Source organism: Antechinus flavipes, chromosome 2 (assembly GCF_016432865.1).
Source record: "Antechinus flavipes isolate AdamAnt ecotype Samford, QLD, Australia chromosome 2, AdamAnt_v2, whole genome shotgun sequence".
NCBI classification, from domain to species: Eukaryota; Metazoa; Chordata; class Mammalia; order Dasyuromorphia; family Dasyuridae; genus Antechinus; species Antechinus flavipes.
This window is the reverse complement of record NC_067399.1, coordinates 355,043,768-355,070,025: the sequence shown is the minus strand read 5'-3', so window position 1 is coordinate 355,070,025 and position 26,258 is coordinate 355,043,768.

Sequence of the window (26,258 nt, the reverse complement as noted above, 5' to 3'; positions counted from 1 at the left end):
AGCATAGTTCCAAATTGCTCTCCAGAACGGTTGGATCTGTTCACAACTCCACCAACAACGCATCAGTGTCCCAGTTTTCCCACAGCCCCTCCAACATTCGTTACTCTCTTTTCCTGTCATCTTAGCCAATCTGACAGGTATGTAGTGGTATCTTAGAGTTGTCTTAATTTGCATTTCTCTGATCAATAATGATTTGGAACACCTTTTCATATGGATAGAAATAGTTTCAATTTCGTCATCTGAAAATTATCTATTCATATCCTTTGACCATTTATCAATTGGAGAGTGGCTTGATTTCTTATAAATTCGAGTCAATTCTTTCTATATTTTAGAAATGAGGCCTTTATCAGAACCTTTAACTGTAAAGATGTTTTCCTAGTTTATTGCTTCCCTTCTAATCTTGTCTGCACTAGTTTTGTTTGTATGAAAGCTTTTTAACTCAATATAATCAAAATTTTCTATTTTGTGATCAATAATGATCTCTACTTCTTTTTTGGTCACAAATTCCTCCTCCATAGATCTGAGAAGTAAACTATCCTATGTTCTTCTAGTTTATTTATAATTTTATTCTTTATGCCTAAATCATGAACCCATTTTGATCTTATCTTGGTATATAGTGTTGTGTGGGTCAATACCTAGTTTCTGTCATACTAATTTCCAATTTTCCCAGCAGTTTTTGTCAAATAGTGAATTCTTATCCCCAAAGTTGGGTCTTTGGGTTTGTCAAACACTAGATGGCTATAGTTATTGATTATTTTGTTCTGTGAACCTAACCTATTCCACTGATCAACTAGTCTATTTCTTAGCCAATATCAACTATTTCTGGTGACTGCTGCTTTATAATATAGTTTTAGATCAGGTACAGCTAGGCTACCTTCATTTGATTTTTTTTTTATTAGTTCCCTTGAAATTCTTGACCTTTTTTTTCTTCCAGATGAATTTTACTATTTTTTTCTAGGTCATTAAAATAATTTCTTGGGATTCGGATTGGTGTAGCACTAAATAAATAGATTAGTTTAGAGAATATCATCATCTTTATTATATTTGCTCAGCCTATCCAAGAGAACTTAATATTTTTCCAGTTGTTTAGATCTGACTTTATTTGTGCGGAAAGTGTTTTGTAGTTTTGCTCATATACTTCCTGACTATCCCTTGGCAGATAGATTTCCAAATATTTTATAATATCGACAGTTATTTTAAATGAAATTTCTCTTTATATCTCTTGCTGTAGGATTTTGTTAGTGACGTATAAAAGTGATCTATAATTAAAATGATATGTTTCTATTATGTTGCCTCTCTTCTATTCCCTTTGCCCTGCCCCCCATCATAGGTTTATTATTTATATCTTTCCTTTCAATCCCTTCTTCAAGATCTACCTTCTAAAAATAGAATTTTGTAACTATTCCCTCACCTACTCTTTCATTGCTCTTTCTATTCCTTCTTCCTGCCTATTCATTTGTTGAGTTCAATATGTTGATATACTGAACCCTTTGTGTGTGTGTGTGTGTGTGTATCTATTTTTTTGTGGAGTATGTTTAATCTTCTTTTATTAGTTCAGTTTTATAGAACAGAAAGTTTTGGCTATGATATTCCTGAGAGTTTTCTTTTAGGATTTCTTTTAGGAAATCTACTGGGTTGAGTAGATCATACTTTCTTAAAACATAATATCTAGGTTTTTGTTTGCAAATATTTTTCAGATAATCTGATGATTCTTTCGTTCCCTCAACTTGATCTCCACCCCCCCCTTCCCAGACTATCTTTTACTTTCTTCCTTTCAAAAAGTCTTTTGATTTTGTTTTAATATTTCATATTGTTTTGTATTTGTATTGGTTTCTATTTGACCCATTCTTATTTTTAAAGGGTACAATTTATGGATAAGGTTCATCGCTTTTTTTTTTTAAGCTGTTGCTTCTTGATATTTTTTGTCTCTAATTTTTATTTCCTTTAACATTATATATGTTTATCTCTTGTCTAGTAAATGCGCTAACATTATCAGAAACAATTCTGCTCATATATGAGATGGAGTCATGTAAAAATTTCTGGGGCAAAAAGGGGTTGGGAGTGGAAAGTTTAAGAAGCCCTGCCACAGTCTACTTCTTTCACAATATATTGATTCATTTGAGAAGGTAATTGAGTAGAGACCCAAGGTGTTATGGGCTAGAACTTGAAACAAGGTACTTAGTGGAATTGAGGAGACAATGGTTAAATCTAGTTTAGCATTGATTTAATCCTACAACAAATAATGGTTTCCTAGTGATATAATGATTGGTTTATACTTAGTACGGGGCATATAAGCTAGGAACCTCAGCCAGGATTCAATTGGGAGAGATTCAGAGGTCAGAGAAGGAGGCAGAAGCTCAAGCTCTTGGAACCAAACAGAGAGATAGGCCTCTAAGAAAGCTAATTGGGTCCCAGGAAAGGAGACAAGACTTTGAAAGAGATAATAAAGGATCTGGACTTTAACACCTGGTTGCACTTGTGGTGGTTACTGAACTGAAAGGAAAGCTGCTCCCAGAGACCTCAAGAAAACTAAAACAGAACATTACACCAAGGCATTACTATTTGCCTATTAGCAGCTACTAGAATTTCAGGGATAGAGTATAGAAGGAAATAGTATCCTCTATATAAATTATCTGGCAAATCTAATTCTATTAAATGGCAGCACATGTTATTCTACTATTAGTCATATTCTAGACAGTCCTACTGATTCATAATGATTTTACAGAAATAAGAGGTTAAAGGATAATGTATAACATACATACTTCAACTTACACTACAATTTGGGACATATCTGCACTTTTTTGTAATAATAAAAAGTCAAGATATATTCCTATTTTCAGATGTGCAAATAGAAGTAATAAGTAGAGAATGCTGAGGTCTTTGCAATTCCAAAAATTATTTTGTAACAAGTAGGTAGAATGATTGATTGCATATTCCTGTTATGATATTTATAGGAACATCCATCAGTTGTGACTTCATTGTTATTTTCCTTCTCTAAATTTTCTTATTTGAAAACATTCCCCTTATTTCATCCCTATTTGAACTCTGAGAGCCAAAGTTTGGGCTTTGAGTGTATAATCTTCCTCCTGATTCCTACCCCATGATCTGCAGAAAGATCTGTGGTCAAAAGTGCTTCGAGATTTTTCCTGAGAGGCTCCAAAGAGATTTTGAATTTGATTAGAGGCAGAATGTCCATGCCTATATGGACTGCTTCTGCATATATGTGTATACATACTATATATATGTATACATATATATATATACGTATATGTATATATGGATACACACACACAGAGAGATGTGTGTATTATATATAATATATGTATGGAGAGAATGGGATTTTATTTTTAGTGTTGGAGGAGATGTGAAAAAGACAGCAATGACAGTGATGCCAAAAAAGGAAGAATATAAAGGAAATCAAATTAGAATCATATTTTAAAAATACAAAGAAAAAAAAAAAAGATCAGGAATTAGCCTTATGTTCTCCCTAGGTCTTCATTTCCCCAAGATAAATATCTTTAGTTTTTTTCATCCTTACATGGTATTGTCACTTATACCTATGCTCTGGGTCTCCTTGTCCCCTTAGGTAACCATTTCTTATGCTATATTGTCCACTCTCCGTATTTTAGCCATATTCCTTTCTTTAAAAAGAAAGGAGAACTATCTCTTGATTCTCCTGTCTCCTTTGCTGGATCATCATCCATGCACAGTATGCAATGTGAAAACTCTGTTCTGGACTTCTTTTATTCTGTCTCTACATACCTGATTCGCTGCTAGTGGTAGTGAGAATTGAGGTGGGAAATCCCCTCTGGTCAGTGCAGGTACAATGTGAGAGAATTCGCAAACCAGAAATCTGAATGGCAAAAGGACTTTTTATTGGCACTGAGAAGCCAGCTTTGCTAGAAAGACAGAATTCTTAGTGACAAGGTCCTGTCAGGGAGAATGGCAAAGGTTAATACTGAGAAGAGGATATCTCCACAGAGGGCAGGAGTTCTGGAAGGCAGCTTTGCCAAGAAGAGAACTTCATTGGCAAAGCATAATCCTACTTCTGACTTCTGCAGAGATTTGGAGTTCAGAATTGTCTTTTTTTTTTTTTTTTAAATTTTATTTTATTTAATAATAACTTTGTATTGACAGAATCGATGCCAGGATAATTTTTACACGACATTATCCCTTGCAATCACTTATGTTTCATTTTTTCCCCTCCCTCCCTCCTCCCCCCCACCCGCCCAGGATGGCAAGCAGTCCTATATATGTTAAATATGTTGCAGTATATCCTAGATACAATACATATTTGCAGAACCGAACAGTTCTCTTGTTGCACAGGGAGAATTGGATTCAGAAGGTAAAAATAACTCGGGAAGAAAATCAAAAATGCAAATAGTTCACATTCCTTTCCCAGTATTCCTTCTTTGGGTGCAGCTGTTTCTGTCCATCATTTCTCCAATGAAACTCAGTTAAGTCTCTTTGTCAGAGAAATCCACTTCCATCAGAATACATCCTCATACAATATCGTTGTCGAAGTGTATAATGATCTCCTGGTTCTGCTCATCTCACTTAGCATCAGTCCATGTAGGTCTCTCCAAGCCTCTCTGTATTCATCCTGCTGGTCATTCCTTACAGAGCAATAATATCAGAATTGTCTTTTATTGGCACTCTGGAAGCCTAGATTTCCTGTTGAACAGAGAGTACTTATCTTGGAGTTTCAAATCACTCAACAGGAATATCAGGCCCAGATCTCCAACTAAATGAGACCCCTTTATTTGGGAGTTCAAGCTCCTGGGAGTGGTCCCAGGCTAATCTTCAACTCAACAGAGGGTGTGACTGCATCTCTGGCTAGATCTCCAACTGAATAAGACCACTTAACTGCCCTGAAGAGTAGGTCTCTGTCAGAAGAGAGTTTCAGATTTCACCCCCATCATTTGGACAGTTTCAGGGTTCACCACTGTCATACCCTTTCAGTGCCTTCATCATATTCTATGTTTGTCATTTATGTGCAGATGATTCCCAGATCTATATACCCAGCCCCAGTTTTTTCTGAGATTTAGCCTGCATTACAAAATATCTATCGAACATTATGAATTGAATGTCCCAGCGACATGCCCCAAATAGGACTTATTATCTTTCCTGCCAAATCCATTCTGGGGTCTTAGGTTTCTGATTGGTGAGAGTTCATCATTTATAGCCCACTTCAGAAGTAATACCTTGCTTTCTGGCCAACTTTTTACCTGCTGTTGTCTTTCATCCTCTGGCTCTGCTATGGAATCATACCCAGAATTCTTATTCCTGTTCTGGAGCTCTGGGCTTCTGACTGGTGAGCATTCATCAGTTTTTTACCTACCATAATACTTTCTTGACATTTTTTGCCACGTTATCTTGCACATGAACTATTCTTTACCCCCAACTTTCTAATTCTAGCTTTGGGAACAACAATCAAGTCAAAACTACCATTCTTTAAAAAAGGAGTCAGTCAATTACCTTAATGTTTTACTAGTAATCTCTAAGTTTCCAAACTTAATCATTTCCCCTTGGCCATAGATAAATGTGATATTCTTGAAAGTTTTTATTTTAGGATTTCTTTGAGGTAGATTCTATTTCTACTTTGCCTTCTGGATTAAATAGAAGTGATCAGTTGCTGTGCATGCTTTCTTAAAACTTAGTTTCCAGGTTTTTATTTGAAAATAGTTTTTGAAAGTTATCAAACTGTACATACCCTTTGATTCAGCAGTGTTACTACTGGGCATATATCCCAAAGAGATCTTAAAGAATGTTTGTGGCAGCCCTTTTTGTAGTGGCTAGAAACTGGAAATGGAATGGATGCCCATCAATTGAGAATGGCTGAATAAGTTGTGGTATATAAATGTTATGGAATATTTTTGTGTAAGAAATGACCAGGGATGATTTTAGAAAGGTCTGGAGAGACTTACATGAACTGATGCTGAGTAAAATGAGCAGAACCAGGAGATCATTATATATATACTTCAACAACAATAATATATGATGATCAATTCTGATGGACATAGCTCTTCAACAATGAGATGAGCCAAATTAGTTCCTTTTGTTCACTAATGAAGAGAACCAGCTACTACCAGCGAAAGAACTATGGGAAATGAGTGTGAACCACAACATAGCATTTCCACTCCCTCTGTTTTTGTCTGCTTGCATTTTCTCCTCAGGTTATTTTTACCTTATTTCTAAGGTATATGTGTATGTGTATGTGTGTGTGTGCATAATGTATAATGGTTGGAAGCTTAATGGAATTAGCAGAGGGGAAGACCAAAGCCAGCGTGAATTCTGGTAAGTGAATCAGAAATTGGAGGGCATTCTATGTACAATTCTCCCACAAGAGGATTAGAAGATACAATGAAATGGGTATTGAAATGTGAATATAGTTTGATAGGTGTTCAATAGGATTCTGAAACCAGTACCATTCTAGTAATCAGGGCCTAAAGTCTGTGGGTTCTGTGGCTTTGTCAGAACAGAAACAGGTGACAAAGGCTGCCCACATAAGTCACAGTACAAGGAAACAGGATATGCATACCTCTGAGTAATGGAATGATAGGACTTTTTTTTACCAGCATTTCCCAGATTTATCTTCTCCCCACCCCCTCACAACATAGGTAGACCGTCCTCCTTGCCTTTCCTGACAGATATAGCTATCCAGAAGCTATAGCTGTCCCAGAGACCTGATACTTGTTTCTCTGCCATAGCTACCTCATGACCATCTAACAACATAAAACTCATGGAATCAAGGCTCCTTTGGATTTTACAGATTCCTGTGACCATGAAAGTCACCACATCCTTGGAGATAAGGGAGGATTACATCCAGAGAAGCTTAAATGCTACTGTATTTTTATTATAGAACCTTGCTGTGTTAGGGCAAAATAAATTTCTTTTCATCCGAACATTAGAGTGTTGTTAGAGCCAGCCTCAACAAATGGGAAACACAGGAGGACATAGGATCAGCTCAATGACTGGTACATATGAGGAGGCCTAGCAAGATGAGCCAAGACTAGCATGATCTTCAAACTCTGATTGGGCCGTCAAGGCCACAGCAAAGGTTGGAAGCAATTCCCCTTTGGGGACTATGCTAAGAGAAAGAGAACTGAGCTGAGGTGTTCATATTAGGCAATTAAGAGACTGAAACAGAAATCAGGAATTGAGGCAGAGACATATAATCCAGAACTACAACAGAATGCCTAGCAGCATCCAAACTACAAAAAGGTCAGGACCTACCTATCTCATCCAGAAATGAAACAGTGGGTAGAGTCATGGCAAAAAATTCTAATCAAGTAAATGGTATCTATCTAAAACCAAAAGATAGTTTTATCTGTAAGGAAAAAAAACTATTTGGGTTAAAGCAAGGATGTTCATTCATTTTTTTTTTTTAATTTGGAATAAACATTTTTTTTTCTTTTCAATAGTATTTTATTTTTCTGAATACATATAAAGATTTTCTTTTCTTTTATTGAAAGTTTTTATTTTCAAAACATATGCAAGGATAATTTTTCAACATTGATCCTTTTTTTTTTTTTTTAAATAACTTTTTATTGATAGAACGCATGCCAGGGTAATTCTGTTCCAATTTTTCCCCTCCTTCCCTCCACCTCCTGCCCCAGATGGCAAGCAGTCCTTTACATGTTGAATGGGTTGCAGTATATCCTAGATACAATATATGTGTGCAGAACCGAACAGTTTTCTTGTTGCACAGGGAGAACTGAATTCAGAAGGTATAAATAACCTGGGAAGAAAAACAAAAATGCAAGCAGTTTATATTCATTTCTTTCTCTGGGTGTAGCTGCTTCTGTCCATCTTTGATCAATTAAGGCTCTCTTTATCGAAGAGATCCACTTCCATCAGAATACATCCTCAAACAGTATCGTTGAGGTATATAATGATCTCCTGGTTCTGCTCATTTCACTCAGCATCAGTTCATGTAAGTCTCTCCAGTCCTCTCTGTATTCATCCTGCTGGTCATTCCTTACAGAACAATAATATTCCATAACATTCATATACCACAATTGACTCAACCATTCTCCAATTGATGGACATCCTTTCATTTTCCAGCTTCTAGCCACTACAAACAGGGCTGCCACAAACATTTTGGCCCATACAGGTCCCTTTCCTTTCTTTAGTATCTCTTTGGGGTATAAGCCCAGTAGAAACACTGCTGGATCAAAAGGTTCAACATTGATCCTTGAAAAACCTTGTTTCCATTTCCTCCCCTTCCCCCACTCCCTTTCCTAGATGGCATGTAATCCAAAATATGTTAAACATGGCAAAAATATATTCAATCTAATATAGGCATACATATTTATACAATTATCTTGCTGCACAAAAAAAATTAGATAAAAAAATTTTAAAAATGAGACAGTAAATAAAATTCAAGCACACCACAACAAAAGAGTGAAAATGCCATGTTGTTATACTTCCTCAGTTCCCACAGTCCTCAGAATTGCTCATCCATCAGAGTTGATCTTATTGCCATGGACAATGATCTCCTGGTTCTGCTCATTTCACTTAGTATCAGTTCATGTAAGTCTCTCCAGTCCTTCTGAAATCATCCTGCTGATCGTTTCTTATAGCAATAATATTCCATAACATTCATATACCATAATTTATTCAGCTATTCTCCAATTGATGGGCATCCACTCAGTTTCTAATTTCTTGCCACTACAAAAAGGGCTGCCATAAACATTTTTGTACATATGGGTCTATTTCCCTCCTTTAAGATCTCTTTGGGATGTAAGCCAGTAGAAACATTGCTGGAGCAAAGGGTATATATACACAGTTTGATAGCCCTTTGGGCATAGTTCCAAATTGCTCTCCAGAATGGTTGGATCATTTCACAACTCTACCAACAATGTATTAGTGTCCCAGTTATCCCATTTCGAGCTATGATAATATAATAAAATGGCAGTACTACCTGAATTTACTTACCTAATCAGTATGAAATCAATCAACTTAACAAAAGATATAAAAATGACTATAATAATTAAATGACAAAATAACAAAAATAAAATTATATAAATATATGTAATACGTAAAATAATAAAAATTATCTGGAGAACAAAATGTCAAGAATTTCAAGGGAAATAGTGAATAAATATATGTATATGTATAAATATATATATATATATTTGTGAATAAATATATGTATATGTATATAAATATATATAGTGAATAAATATATGTATATGTATAAATATGTATATATATATACATATTTATACATATACATATATACACATTTAACAGAAGGGCTTTTATTTTGGGGGTGGAGGAGACAAGGAGAAGGCAGTAGCAATAATAATGCCTCAAAAAAGGAAAATAATTAAGAGAATTAGAGAATATTTCAAAAATACATAGGGATACTACTGTGTTAAATTTAATAAATGTATAATGAGGATTTAAGCTTTACTACTCTTCATATCATTTGTGTTAGGTAATCACTTTTCTCTTTACCTGCTACTGTTCTATTTTCTTAATTTAGTCTTATTCCAGATTTTAAGGAAACCAAGGAATAGATTATATTTCCACCTCAATAACCAAAATTCCTCAGTTCCTTTGATGCCAGTCTATTCTTGCTATTACTTTTGTACTTTCTCTTCATTGCTGCTTGAGTATTTGGAAAGGGGAATAAAGGAAGAGGAGTAATATATGCCTACCTTTTAATGTTCATAAGTTTGATACCAGAGGAAGAAAACATCCAAGGGATGCAAAGGCAACCAGAAGTTCTTCTACATGCCCATTAAGTTGAGTCCCATACTCCACATGAAGAGAGGTGACTGTTGCTAACATATCAGGTTTTTTTTTTTTAATTTTTTATTTAATAATTACTTTATATTGACACTCGTTTCTGTTCCGATTTTTTTTTCCCCCTCCCTCCCTCCACCCCCTCCCCTAGATGGCAAGCAGTCCTTTATATGTTGGATATGTTGCAGTATATCCTAGATACAATATATGTTTGCAGAACCGAACAGTTCTCTTGTTGCTTAGGGAGAATTGGATTCAGAAGGTATAAATAACCCGGGAAGAAAAACAAAAATGCAGATAGTTTACATTCGTTTCCCAGTGTTCTTTGTTTGGGTGTAGCTGCTTTTGTCCGTCATTTATCAATTGAAACTCAGGTCTCTTTGTCAAAGAAATCCACTTCCATCAAAATATGTCCTCATTCAACATCGTTGTCGAAGTGTATAATGATCTCCTGGTTCTGCTCATTTCACTTAGCATCAGTTCATGTAAGTCTCGCCAGTCCTCTAACATATCAGGTTAAGAAGAGCTATGCTCCAAATCTACTATGCTTCAGGTGAAGTCAAAAAAGCGGGGGTAGACATCCTGATCTCAGATCAAGCTAAAGCAAAAATTGATCTAATCAAAAGAGATAAGGAAGGGCACTATATCCTGCTAAAGGGTAGAATGAATAATGAAGCACTATCTATAATAAACATATATGCACCAAGTAGTGTAGCATCTAAGTTCTTAAAAGAGAAATTAAGAGAGCTGCAAGAAGAAATAGACAGTAAAACTATAATAGTGGGAGATCTCAACCTTGCACTCTCAGAATTAGATAAATCAAACCACAAAATAAATAAGAAAGAAGTCAAAGAGATAAATAGAATACTAGAAAAATTAGATATGATAGATCTCTGGAGAAAATGTAATGGGGACAGAAAGGAGTACACCTTCTTTTCAGCAGTTCATGGAACTTATACAAAAATTGACCATATATTAGGACATAAAAACCTCAAACTCAAATGCAGTAAGGCAGAAATAGTGAATGCATCCTTTTCAGACCACGATGCATTGAAAATTACATTCAATAAAAAGCCACAGGAAAGTAGACCAAAAAATAATTGGAAACTAAATAATCTCATACTAAAGAATGATTAGGTGAAACAGCAAATTATAGACATAATTAATAACTTCATCCAAGAAAACGATAATAATGAGACATCATACCAAAATGTATGGGATGCAGCCAAAGCGGTAATAAGGGGAAATCTCATATCTCTAGAGGCTTATTTGTATAAAATAGAGAAAGAGAAGGTCAATGAATTGGGCTTGCAACTAAAAATGCTAGAAAAGGAACAAATTAAAAACCCCCAGTCAAACACTAAACTTGAAATTCAAAAAATAAAAGGAGAGATCAATAAAATTGAAAGTAAAAAAACTATCGAATTAATTAATAAAACTAAGAGTTGGTTCTATGAAAAAACCAACAAAATAGACAAACCCTTAGTAAATCTGATTTAAAAAAGGAAAGAGGAAAATCAAATTGTTAGTCTTAAAAATGAAAAGGGAGAACTCACCACTAACGAAGAGGAAATTAGAGCAATAATTAGGAGTTACTTTGCCCAACTTTACGCCAATAAATTCGACAACTTAAATGAAATAGAAGAATACCTCCAAAAATATAGCTTGCCTAAACTAACAGAGGAAGAAGTAAATATTCTAAACACTCCTATCTCAGAAAAAGAAATAGAACAAACTATCAATCAACTCCCTAAGAAAAAAACCCCAGGACCAGATGGATTTACATCTGAATTCTATCAAACATTTAAAGATCAATTAACTCCAATGCTAAATAAACTATTTGAAAAAGTAGGGATTGAAGGAGTCCTACCAAACTCCTTTTATGACACAGATATGGTACTGATACCTAAACCAGGTAGGCTAAAAACAGAGAAAGAAAATTATAGACCAATCTCCCTAATGAATATTGATGCTAAAATCTTAAATAAAATATTAGCAAAAAGATTACAGAAAATCATCCCCAGGATAATACACTATGACCAAGTAGGATTTATACCAGGAATGCAGGGCTGGTTCAATATTAGGAAAACTATTAACATAATTGACTATATCAACAACCAACCAAACAAAAACCATATGATCATCTCAATAGATGCAGAAAAAGCATTTGATAAAATCCAACAGCCATTCCTAATAAAAACACTTGAGAGCATAGGAATAAAAGGACTTTTCCTTAAAATAGTTAGGAGCATATATTTTAAACCTTCAGTAAGCATCATATGCAATGGGGAAAAACTGGAATCTTTCCCAGTAAGATCTGGAGTGAAGCAAGGTTGCCCACTATCACCATTATTATTCAATATTGTATTAGAAACACTAGCCTCTGCAATAAGAGTCGAGAAAGAGATTAAAGGAATTAGAGTAGGCAATGAGGAAACCAAACTATCACTCTTTGCAGATGATATGATGGTATACCTAGAGAACCCCAGAGATTCTACTAAAAAGCTATTAGAAATAATTCATAATTTTAGCAAAGTAGCAGGATACAAAATAAATCCCCATAAATCCTCAGCATTCTTATACACCACCAACAAAATCCAAGAGCAAGAGATACAAAGAGAAATTCCATTCAAAATAACTGTTGATAGCATAAAATATTTGGGAATCTACCTATCAAAGGAAAGTCAGGAATTATTTGAGCAAAATTACAAAAAAGTTTCCACACAAATAAAGTCAGATTTAAATAATTGGAAAAATATTAAGTGCTCTTGGATAGGCCGAGCGAATATAATAAAGATGACAATACTCCCTAAACTAATCTATTTATTTAGTGCTATACCAATCAGACTTCCAAGAAAATATTTTAATGATTTAGAAAAAATAACAACAAAATTCATATGGAACAATAAAAAGTCGAGAATCTCAAGGGAATTAATGAAAAAAAAATCAAATGAAGGTGGTCTAGCTGTACCTGATCTAAAATTATATTATAAAGCAGCAGTCACCAAAACCATCTGGTATTGGCTAAGAAATAGATTAGTGGATCAGTGGAAAAGGTTAGGTTCACAAGACAGAATAGTCAACTATAGCAATCTAGTGTTTGACAAACCTAAAGATTCTAACTTTTGGGATAAGATTTCATTATTTGATAAAAACTGCTGGGATAACTGGAAATTAGTATGGCAGAAATTAGGCAAGGACCCACACTTAACACCATATACCAAGATAAGATCAAAATGGGTCCATGACCTAGGCATAAAGAACGAGATTATAAATAAATTAGAGGACCATAGGATAGTTTATCTCTCAGACTTGTGGAGGAGAAAGAAATTTGTGACCAAAGATGAACTAGAGACCATTACCGATCACAAAATAGAAAATTTTGATTATATCAAATTAAAAAGCCTTTGTACAAACAGAATGAATGCAAAACAAGATTAGTAGGGAAGCAACAAACTGGGAAAACATCTTTACAATTAAAGGTTCTGATAAAGGCCTCATTTCCAAAATATATAGAGAACTGACTCAAATTTATAAAAAATCAAGCCATTCTCCAATTGATAAATGGTCAAAGGATATGAACAGACAATTTTCAGATGAAGAAATTGAAACTATTACCACTCACATGAAAGAGTGTTCCAAATCACTATTGATTAGAGAAATGCAAATTAAGACAACTCTGAGATATCACTACACACCTGTCAGATTGGCTAAGATGACAGGAAAAAATAATGATGAATGTTGGAGGGGATGCGGGAAAACGGGGACACTGATGCATTGTTGGTGGAGTTGTGAATGAATCTAGCCATTCTGGAGAGCAATCTGGAATTATGCCCAAAAAGTTATCAAACTGTGCATACCCTTTGATCCAGCAGTGTTTCTATTGGGCTTATACCCCAAAGAGATACTAAAAAAGGGAAAGGGACCTGTATGTGCCAAAATGTTTGTAGCAGCCCTGTTTGTAGTGGCTAGAAACTGGAAAATGAATGGATGCCCATCAATTGGAGAATGGCTGGGTAAACTGTGGTATATGAATGTTATGGAATATTATTGCTCTGTAAGGAATGACCAGCAGGATGAATACAGAGAAGCTTGGAGAGACCTACATGGACTGATGCTAAGTGAGATGAGCAGAACCAGGAGATCATTATACACTTCGACAACGATATTGTATGAGGATATATTCTGATGGAAGTGGATTTCTATGACAAAGAGACCTAACTGAGTTTCAGTGGATAAATGATGGACAGAAACAGCTACACCCAAAGAAGGAACACTGGGAAATGAATGTGAACTATTTGCATTTTTGATTTTCTTCCCGAGTTATTTTTACCTTCTGAATCCAGTTCTCCCTGTGCAGCGGGAGAACTGTTCGGTTCTGCAAATATGTATTGTATCTAGGATATACTGCAACATATTTAACATATATAGGACTGCTTGCCATCTTGGGGGGGGGGGTGGAGGGAGGGAGGGGAAAAAAATGAAACATAAGCCAGTGCAAGGGATAATGTTGTAAAAAACATTATCCTGGCATGGATTCTGTCAATACAAAGTTATTATTAAATAAAATAAAATTTAAATTTAAAAGAAGAGCTATGCTCCCCATCCCAATGAGATCACATCTTGTCACCTACAGGGTGGTATATAAGATCCAACCAATATACAATAAAGATTTATAAAGTATCTACTATATACCTAGTACTGTGCTAAGTACTGGGGATATAATTAATAAAAAGATAGTTCCCACCTCCAAGGAGCTAATAATCTGAAATAACATACAAGATTGTGTGTGTGTTTTGGAATGGGGGAAGATAAATGACATAATAGTGGATATCCAATCTCTGTATCTCTATAAAGAAAGGCATTGGGAAGAGTTTGGTAGTCTGTCCTCAAACCTTTCAAACAGAGGGGAAAAAAGGTGAGAGAGGTGTTGTTAAGAAGCCTTGAGTTAGTACCATGGTAGTGAGTTTAGAAGTGACAAGCTTATCCTGAGAGACATCTTGTTCCATGGAGCTGAAACCAGGCAGGGCAGCAGAAACAACTTGAGGGACCAGAAACCTCCTCCTATTCTCCTAGGTATTATCCACCCAGTCCAATCAGTTTTTCCAGGTAAGCAGCCAAAGTGATAACATAGCTAGAAGATGGCTGCCAAAATTCCCACATGATTTGTGGGGGATTTTGGCTTTAAACAATGGGGAGAGAATAAGGCACATAGTATAACAGAATCATAGATTTAGACCTGGAAGGGACTTTAGCAACCATCTAGTCCATTCCTCTCATTGTACCTGTAACCAAACTTCCACTTAAACCTGAGTGGTTTTGCATGTTTCAGTGAGAAACATGACTCCTGATTATCTAGGAGAAAGCTGAGCTAAAAACTATGATATATGAGTTGGTTCTAGATAAACCTCAGAGACAGATGTGGAGAAAAGACCTCCTGAGAGATTATGAAAAAAGAAAATCTTTGAATAGTGGATTACAGCCTTCCATGCTGTAGACATGAGATGCCAGTCCCATCATATTTCTTGATTTCTAGGGCTTACAAGTTAATAAGCATTAATTAATCACCAACTATGTGCCAGGTACTGTGCTAAACATTTGATCATTTTCTTCTGATCTAACTGAGCTCTTACTTCCAGCTGAAGAACTCTTATAAAGACAATTGACATAAATTTACAGTAGGCAAATTTGATTTGTGGCTTGCAGTAGGACCTGAGACTGTCTTGTTTCAGATTCCTGGCACGTGGTTCTAAATGTTCCATTTCTGGGGATTTATATGTTCACTTTGCAATTAACTATGGATAGGAGGAATCTGTTCAAGTTCTTTGCTCAGAGAAACCAGGTCTTAATTTGGTTGAATTAAGATTACAGCACAGCATTTAGTGATGGGTTGATGAATATTTTAACAACCAGCTCGCCAACCCTCCCCCCCACCCTCCTCCGCCCCTTCCCCCCCAAACCCTACCCTTCTGGATACACTTTTAACAAAACAACATAATCAAGATCTGATTTGTAGTCCAGCTCTTAATGGTATAGCAGCTCTGAAAATTTGACAGCGGCTCTCTGAAAAGGCGGTAGGAGCCAGTTCCAGCAAAGCCCTAACTGGATTTGCAATCTATCCCCATTAGGGCAGGAATTTCTAGCTCCACCCCTCAGTGGAACCCAGTACTCGTCAAAACTCAGCCAAAGGATCAGGTAGACCCAGGGCACGCGCAAGCGCGCTCCCTCGCTCGAAGGTGGGGGTGGGGGTGGGGGGGGGGTGGTGGTGGTGGTGGTGGTGCATAGTTCAGACTCCTCCCACCTTAACCCCTTCTTCTAGTCTCCCAGAGTAAGGAGATTGGGGAGGCGGGAGGGTAGTGAAGAAGAGGGTAAGGGGCGGGACCGGCGCCGTGTGGGCCGCTTCCTCTTCCGGCCGAGGGGGAGGAGTCGTGTGCTTTCGCTGCTGTTGTTACCGCCACTACCTTTGCTGTCGTCGTCAGTGCCCGGTGCTGTTTCTGTTTCCTCTGCTTTCTCGCGCCCTCTTTTTTGTCTCTCCGTCATCAGAGCCTCCTTCCAGCCCTCGTCACTTTCGGCCGCTCGGTCTGGGGTCCGGTGCTGTCTGGTGAGGCCGCCTTAGAGTTAGGTGGGGGTGGGGCAGGGACGCGGTTCTGACCCGGTGAGGGGGTTGCCTGCATTGGAAAGCGGGAGGCGCACAGTGGGTGAACTCCACAGGTTCTCCCTTCTTTCGGCCATGGGTGACGGCATTTCGGTTGAACTTCGGGTCGATGTGTTTCCACGACGGAGTATGGAGCGGGGGAGAATTAATTGAGGGACATGGCAGGGATGGGGGTAGGGGCGGGGCCAGGGCCAGGAGAAATCTGGGGGGAGGGGGAAAGGTGTCACGAGTAGTGACGTTCTAGCCTTCAGAAGCAAGATTTAGGCGTAAGAGCTTGAGCAGGTAACTTCCCCTCCCTCTCTCCCTCCTTCCCTCCTCTTTAAAAAATCCTTAGTTTTCGGTCCTCGTAGCTCTTTTCTCTGCCCTTATTCTCTTTTGTTTGTTGCTCTTTAGCTGAGAGTGGAGGTTGGGATGAGGGGTGTGTAGTCTTTTCTATATCGCAGCTACCGTGTCCCTTTATTCCATTCCCTTTCATTACTCTCCCTGATAGGCACATGTATCCCACATTCAGATTCTCTAGCCTGGGAAGCAGCTTTTTATAAAACATTTCGAATTGTTATTAGTTTCTTTAGGTTCTCTTTAAGTGATTTAATAACCCATTGCTATCAACATGTAATATTTTTTGAAACCCTCTATTCGTGAATCCAGGGGGAAAAAGCTTTCAATTCTTCATTATCCTTCCTTGAATTTACAGATTAGTAATTTCACTTTTGCAATCATTGCTCTTTGTAACTTTTTATATAAAGCAGAGATAAGATTTTCAGTGATATACAGGGTTTACCAAAAATTTTAGTTCAGTTTTTAAGCTCATAAAGGATTAAACTGCACAAAGACTTTTGGTAGACATTGAACATTAGTGTTCTTAAGGGAATGTCAGTTTGGTTAATTGATGTCAATGTTCATATTTAATAACTTAGTTACTTTTTTTTTTACTGACATCTTTTTCTGCAATCTACATTTTTGATATTTTCCTCCACTCCTGTGATCCATTCTTTACAACAAAGATTAAAAAAGAAAAAAGAATTGAGCAAAATTGTTTTGATACATCAACCAAGTCTAACATTGTTAGTCTAACATTGTCTAACATTGGTTAGACATCAACCAAGTCGTCTAACATTGCATTCATGGATCCACACCCATAACCAATTTTTTTTTTTTGACACTGTTCCCCTCACTCCCCCAGAAGAGATAGGTACATTATTATATTTACTTTTTGTGTCCAGTCCTAATCATTTTATAATTTAACAATTCCAATTCCTTTGTTGATTCTTCCATTATGTTATATGTAATTTTCCTGGTTCTGCCTATTTCACTTTGCATTAGGTCATGTACCTCCCTTTGCTTCTCTTTATTCATGATACTCTTTTCTTAAAAGGCAGTAACATTTTTGTACCACAATTTAACCATTCCTTAAGCCGTGGGCACCTTGTTCCCAGTTTTTTGATAACCTGAAAAGTATTGCTATAAACATTTTTGTGTTTATGGGAGCTATTATCATTATAACTCTGAATCAAAGGTAGACTTTTTTTCTTAAATTAACATGCTAGTATGAAGTAATATTTGAATCATAGAGCATTGTATCTTTAATTAGGAAAAACAGTTCAAATCCAACCTCAGATGAATAACTGAGCCTTGAGAAGTCACTTAACTGTTTGCCTCAGTTTTCACATATATAAAAGAGTTAATAGCATCTAGTTTTTAGGGTTTTTGTGAGGCTAAAGTGAAATAATATCTATAAAACACTTTTAAAAACTCATAGCTGTATGTAAAAATATATTATTAAAACACTTAGAATCTTTCCATATCTTAACAGCCAAAATAATTGGCATCTATTTGTAGTCTATAGATTTTAGTGCCACTGATCATTGTGAATAATACCACAAAATTTGGAAACCTAAAAAGATAAGTAAATCAAAAGTGTTACTATGGCAATGAAACTAAAACATCCACCAAACTCATTAGCTCAAAAAAGAACAATGCAAACATGACAACTACTGTCTATTATTTGGAAATCCAAATCTCAAAGGATAGTATGTTATATGTTACCATTTTTTATACAATTGTTTAAAAATTACAAAAGGATTTACAAAAGAAAAAGGCGAATCTTTAAAAATATTTGTGTTGTTAATTGAAAAGTTAATGAATTCAAACAATCCCCCAGACTACTGAAAATTATTGTAAAAGCATCTTTCAGAGCTGAACTACTCCATTCAATACTGTTCCTAATTACAAAACACTGTTAACAAAACAACCACATACATTTCACTAATATTTTTATACCTTGGTTAGATAGAACTTGAATAAAAATGAATTTGAAAGAGTGTGTGTTGTATGGTGTGGTGTGTGTGTGGGGGTTCCTCTCTCTCTCTCTCTCTTTTAAGTACTTGATACCAGCAACATTTTTTAGGTCAGTTTGAGCTTAATTTCTCCCCTCCCCAATTTTGTTTTAAAGTGAAAGCTTTTAATGCTGATAGAGGATCGAGTAGCACTTGTATTGAAAAAAGTCTTTCTGGGTTGAGAAAATTCTCTCTCGAGTTCCTTCTAAGAAAAGAATTCTTAACCATTTTTATGTTGTGGACTTTTTTGACAATGTGGTGAAATCTTTGGACCTCTATTCAGAATGCTCTCTTTAAATGCACAACATAAATAAAATTACAAAGGAAACTAGTTTTATTGGAATAGAGTAATCAAAATTTTGTGCCCATAAGTAAATGAGCGTATTTGTTGGTATGTTGTCGTATTTTTTAAAATGGTGACTGGATTGTCCTCTAATCTCATTGTAATGAGAATTTATTAATGTTCTATTTTATGTAGTGTATATCAGGAGAAATTTGAATTATTTTTCTAAATTAGTTCATTGCAGTTTTTTCTTTTTTTGATATTGACATTTGATATTTTGATTTTGGAGTTGTTTTTTTTTAAATATATCACTCCCACTCTGCAAGCCCCCATGAAACTCTGTAAAAATAAAAATAGTATAGTCAAGTAAAATAAATCTTCTATATTCTCCACATCTGAAAAATCATTTTTATTCTAGACTTTGACTGTATTACCTCTCTGTCAGGTGCATCATCTTCTGGAAAAGTGGGTCAGGGTTTGGGGTTTGATTTTTTTTTTTTTTAATAATAGTTTTTCTTTATAGTATTGTTATAAATTCTACAAGTTCTAGTCTCTTCATTTTGTATCAGTTCTTCATTCAAGTCTGATCAATTTTGTCTGAAAAGTCATTTCTTCATTTTTTGTGACAATAATCTGTTTTATTTATATATCCTAATTTATTGGTTGTTTAGTTATTTTAGTCATGTCTAACTTTTAATGACCCCTTTTTGGGGTTTTCTTGATAGTGATTTGAGAGTAGTTTGCTGTTTCCTTTTCCAGCTCATTTTACAAGTGAGGAAACTAAGGTAAACCGAATTAAGTGACTTGTCTAGGGTCACATAGCTAATGTCTAAAACTAGATTTGAACTCAAGACCCAGCACTCTATCCAGTGTATCACCTAGCTATCCATTATAATTTTGTAAATTTGTAATTTGTTTAGCAGTTAACTAACATCCTGTTAATTAGTTATGCTCACAAATGTCTTTACCTAGGGTCTTTTCCCTCTTTTTTATTATTGGTTCTTTTTTGGGTGTAGATTTAATAGTATAACTAGGTTTCAAGGGGTTTATACAATTTAGCAATTTAGGGAAAAATATTTCCAAATTGTGTTCTAGATTGGGCAGACTAATTCAATAGCTAATTCACTGCTCCATCAATAATAAATTAGGATGCTAGTCTTTATTTTGCAAGTAAGGTCAACTAGCTGCCAAGTAGAAGAAGGTATATTTAACTCTCTCCTTTTCATTACTTCTTTGATCAGAATATTAAAATTGTTTCAATTTTGTTTCCTTTACATTATTGTGGTCATCAGATAAATTATTCTGATTCTGCATTATGATATATCCTCCCAAGTTTTTCCAAATTCTTGATATTACCATTCCTCTTTGATGCCAGATGACACTCACATTTTATGTTTAGTTATCCTGACCTTATGAAACATCCACTTACTTTTCTCCCAGTATTTTCCCATCGCAAAAATAGATTTTTTTTTTCATACTTGAAACTTTTCCCTTTGACTCTGTTCTTTTTAGGGGCAGTGTAGTTACAGTAATAGTATCAGTGAATAAAACAAAATGTTGACTTTTTTTTTTTTGAATAATTTGAAATTATTTTCCAGAAATCATTGGGCCAATTCACAAATGTGTCAGTGTCATTTATGTCAGCCTGCACTTCAGAAGAAAATAACCTTTATATTGCATATAAAAATGCTTACTTGATGTCAGAATTTAAAAAAAAATTAAATACTAAGCACATTGTAAACACTTGTTCTGAAATGAAAACATTACCTCACTACCCTATATTTCCAGGGTGGGGTATAGTGTCAGATTTTTTTCTATATATTAATTTCTGAATGTTTGTTTTTTGAAAATAAATTATTGGTTTATAAGGAATGGATTCCTGGGAAGGGAAGAGATAGAAGAATAAATGTAGAACAAAAGATATCCATAAAAATTGCTAATTAAGTTTAGGGGAAAGATTGGTGAAGACAAGCCTATTTAAAATAATCTTCACATATCTAATGTGAAACTTTCTACTATGGGGACTTGTCAATTAATGATTATCTGTTTCAAAAATATCATCATCCAAAAATTTATCTAGCATGATTTATGTTGGCATGTTCTTACTGGAAAAATCCATATTTTCCTATATTTTCATGATATTGACAGCAGAATGATGACCATTTTATAGTCTTTAGAGCAATTTTTCCAATGCTCAAGAAGTTTAACCACTAGTATGCCAGTTGATCTAAATAATCCCCTTTTTTCTTTTCAGTCAGAATAATATTTTTCTAAAGTTCAAAAAGAAAAAAGTATAATTCTTTTACCTTTTCCAAATGATCAAAATGAGAACTAGTTTGGAAATATCTTAGACATATTGAGAAATATTGTGGTGATTTTACTCTAAAAAGTTTATTTTCATACTTTTATTGCTGTCATGCTATGTATATTCAAACAAAATTGTGTCAACGATAACTTTTGCTAATATCTGGACATTAAGGTCTAGAATGAAGTCGTATGTGTGCTCTGTTTTGGATTTTTGTAGGGCTGACAGAATTTGTCTTCCCTAAAAACACAAAATTTTAGCTTCTTTTATAAAAATGACCCTTGGTCATAGAGGAGATTGAACAGAGGCAAAGTTTAAGGGTGAAATTTTCTTCTTAAATTCTCTCACCAGATTTTCTGAATAAACTTCTTTTCTAAAAATGGATAAACTAAGGCAACCATATATACAGCTAATAATCTATTTAATTTCCTCAAAAATTTGGAGCTTTTTAGATTATTGCTGACTGCGACATAATTTTCGGTCTTCCAATTCTTTTACGTGATTGTTGATATCTTGTATTTCTTTTGAAAACTTTCTCTTCATATCCTTTGACCAGGAGGTATCTATACAGATGAGTGTGTTTTGACAAATTAATTCCCTAATATTTTATGATGTGTCTTATTTTTGAATGGGAATTCCCTTTATTTCCTCATGGATTTTGTTACTGCTATGTGGGAGTGCTTTTTTTTTTTTTTTTTTTTTTGGTAATTTTTGTAATTTTATTTTGTAGCCTCCTACTATATTACTGGAAGTAGTAATTGTCTCAATTATTTTATTTGCTTGTTCTGTAGGATTTTCCAAATAAATAATCATGTCATCCCACAAACAGGAATACTTCTGGTGTCAGTTGACAGTGGGGGAAAATCACTGAGTAAAGCTTCAGGTATATGCTCAAAAGATTTGTTTCCAATGCAAGTGATTGCATCAAAATAAAACTTTTAATAAATACGTCCACTTACATAAAACAAATTCCATGATAGGCGGTGTATTTTTTTTTTTTTAACCTCCATTTGCATCCTGAGTACAATACCTCCATTTGGAGGTAGGTAATATGAGTCTTCTGAAATCATAATTGGTCATTGCATTGATGAGAATTCTTTAGTTTTTCACGTGTTTTTCTTTGCAATAATATTACTATTATATAAATTACTGTTTTGATTTGTTTCCCCCATCCCCCCAATATGGATTTTTCCTCAGAAAGGTGCCTGTTTTTATATCCTTTGACTTTCAAAGAAAGGAAATGTGATCTTAATAAATTAAAAACTAATAAAAAATTTTAATAAATTAAGTGAGATTTCTAGAGGAAAGAGTGGGAAAGTCTTATTAATACAGGAAATGCTAAACTTTAGCAGAATAGCAACTCCCTTAAAATTAAAGTGGACCAAATAAATCAATAAATAACTCCTTAGAAGAAATTCATTGAGGGAATGAATAGTTCTTATTCCTCTGGATTGAATCAGGTTTCTCTATATTATCTTGGAAATGAAACTTTTATTGGAAAAACTAACTCATATTTTTTTCTTATTTGCCTGCCTCTCTCCTACTGGAGTGTTTTAAAAAAGAAAAATGAATATAACTAAAAGCTTATAAGCCACTTTCACTTTCTTTTTCCCATTTTAACGATCCTTTGGTTTTTGAGGCACAAGTCACAGCAAAATCAAAAGTTTTGCCTTCTGATCTGACCAGGAAAAGCCATTTTCATCCAAGACAAATACCTTTAAAAAGGACCTCAGATTCTGTTTCTACCACATTTACTTTAGAATACACTGGTGGAGGAAATAAGTTTGGAAGAGAACATTGCAACATCATCTCTTAAAAGGCAGCATGCACCTTAACTAGATTTTTAAAGAATTGGTTTCATTATGTAAGAAATGCTTAATTGTTTCAAAAGTATAAAAATCATATCCTCAGAATTCAGGGTTAAGAGATATTCAGATACAGATGTAATCATAAATGTAGATGGTAACTTAAAATTTGGGAATGGATAGTACTCATTGCATTAATATGATGAGTTGGAATTTCTGGTGAGATGTGCAAATTGCATGCAACCACAGTCCTATTAAGTGTCACTCTTTAAAGTTCAGAATGTCCACTGTTTATGTGGTTGACTATCACTAACCAGAATGTTTGCAAAAAGAACTTTGTTGTTCTGTTTGCCAAGTGAAGTCTTAAGCTTAAGCTCTTTCTTTACCACTTAAAGCTTTTCCGGTGTAAATAGGACACAGGATCATGCACTTGCCAAGAAACAATACAGCTACTATGAAGGAATTGATTGTAAGGTGAATTTTCTTTGTGATTGCTTTTGTGTGCTGTATACTCAGAGACTGTATTAACTCGTTTCTGAGTTACTTATACTGTTGGAGGAGATTTGGGAAAAGCTTAGTATTTTCCAGTGGTCTAAGAGCTATGTGATGATGGTTTCACTTCTTTGGCATCAGCTAGGTATGTAGTCCTCTGGTTAGAGTGTAGCATCTCATTCTGTGAAAAAGAATGTGTGGATCCTGGAAATACCCTGCAAAGATATGTTATATGATTCTTTCAGTTATAATGGACCTGTCAGGAACTCCCCCAGTATCTATATCCCTTAATCATTAATTCCTTGGCAGTTGGCCTGGTACCAAAATATCTATATAGATTTAATGATCCTATTGTCTGTCACTAATGTCTTGATCAAGTGAATTGCTACTTTAGAAATGGTCTAAAGTCTGGGGAAAGTACTGTATAGTCTAAATGATCTTAGAGCTCTGCAATCTTTTGAAGCATTTTCATCTATTCCATTGTCCAAAAATCTAGCTGTTTCTTAAATAAAAGCCTGATTCATCCTTGCAACAAGTTTAAGGTTGATCCTATCTTGTAGTAGTGGCAAAAAAGTCTTATTTGAAGTGGGTAGGTAGCTGGTACCTGCAACCCCTACAAAAGCCTCAGTCACCTCCTATATCTGGCAGCACTGCCTTGGGTTGCTGGACCCCTCCCTTCCAATGATTTTTAAATTATCTCTTTGACCTGTGTCTAAGTCGTTATGGGAGACACAATATTCAAAAACTTTTTTTCAGTATTAATTTTGTTCTGGTTTTTGTTGTCTATGGACAACATATTTTTTTCTGTTTAGCACATTCTAATTTTTAGGGCATCTGTTACCTAAAATTTAGTCTCTGCTATATTAACTTGTTTATTCTCCTTGCTATTTTTAAATCTAGTACTCTTATTTAGTTTATAATAATTTTTTTTTCTTAAATCTCATTTTCGTCATTCTTTTTTCTGAGACCTTGTAGTCATAGTTACTTATTTTTCTGGATTTGTGTCCTATAATTAAGAAATTTCTTTTATGTCTTCTAATTATTTACTCCATCCTTCCTGAATTGGGTTTTTTGGTCAGTGATAGATAATCATATCCTCTGGAACCTTTGGTTAGAATTTTGGGACTCATTTTGTTCTTGATCTCTATTACCTGATTTACTGTCACTGACTTTCTAAGATTTCTACTAGATTCTGGGCTCAAAGGTTACTGAGAGTTTTCTTGCCTTTCTGTTTCATCTGGTTCTCCAAGGCTCAGGTTAGTTTCCTTGAAACTTGGTGAGTCTCTAAGGCAGGGGTCCTCAAACTTTTAAAATAGGGGGCCAGTTCACTATCCCTCAGACTGTTGAAGGGCCAGACTATAGTAAAAACAAAAACTTTTTTTTGTGGGCCTTTAAATAAAGAAACTTCATAGCCCTGGGTGAGGGGGATAATCATCCTCAGCTGCCGCATCTGGCCCATTGGGCCATAGTTTGAGGACCTGCTCTCCACCTCCTACCTGCCTCAATTCTCCTAATTCCCGAGACTGCTCTCCCAATGTCATAGTATCTGATTGGCTTGGGGTTTTTTCATTAGAGCAGTCCATTTTTCTGGCTTTGGTTATTCAATGCTGCAGACTGTCCAGGTGTCTGTCCTCATAATATTAATAGTCTATACTAGAAGACTTTCAAGCACTGTTATCATCCTAGTTTTTCTATTTTGATCTCTTTCTTGCAGCTTCTATCTCATGGGTTGTTGTATGTAGCATATGAGATATTTGTACAATACCTACCTGGCACAGAGGAGGCATGCTTATTTCCTTTTTATTCCTTTTGCTCTTTCCCTTCATGCTGATCTCTGCCTGCAGACTTGTGCTGAGTGGATGTACAAATAATGTAATTCTTTGATTTCTTGATTTTTCTTGATCATTATTTAGTATAGTACTCTCTCTTTTTTTTTAAATAGCTTTTTATGTATAAGTTATATGCATGGGTAATTTTACAGCATTGACAATTGCCAAACCTTTTGTTCCAATTTTTCCCCTCCTTCCCCCCACTTCCTCCCCTAGAAGGCAGGTTTATCAATACATGTTAAATATGTTAAAGTATAAATTAAATACAAAATAAGTATATATGTCCAAACAGTTATTTTGCTGTACAAAAAGAATTGGACTCTGAAATAGTGTACAATTAGCCTGTGAAGGAAATCAAAAATGCAGGCAGACAAAAATAGAGGGATTGGGAATTCTGTGTAATAGTTCTTAGTCATCTCCCAGAGTTCTTTGCTTGGTGTAGCTGGTTCAATTCATTACTGCTCTATTAGAACTGATTTGGTTCATCTCATTGCTGAAGATGGCCAGGTCCATCAGAATTGATCATCATATAGTATTGTTGTTGAAGTATATAATGATCTCCTGATCCTGCTCATTTCACTCAGCATCAGTTCATGGAAATCTCTCCAAGGCCTTTTTGAAAAGGCCTTTCTGAAAACATCCTGTTGTTCATTTCTTACCGAACAATAATATTCCATAATATTCATATACCATAATTTATTTAGCCATTCTCCAATTGATGGGCATCCACTTAGTTTCCAGTTTCTGGCCACTAGTATAGTACTTTTAATAACATCTTTTCTGTAGTATTTAAGTGG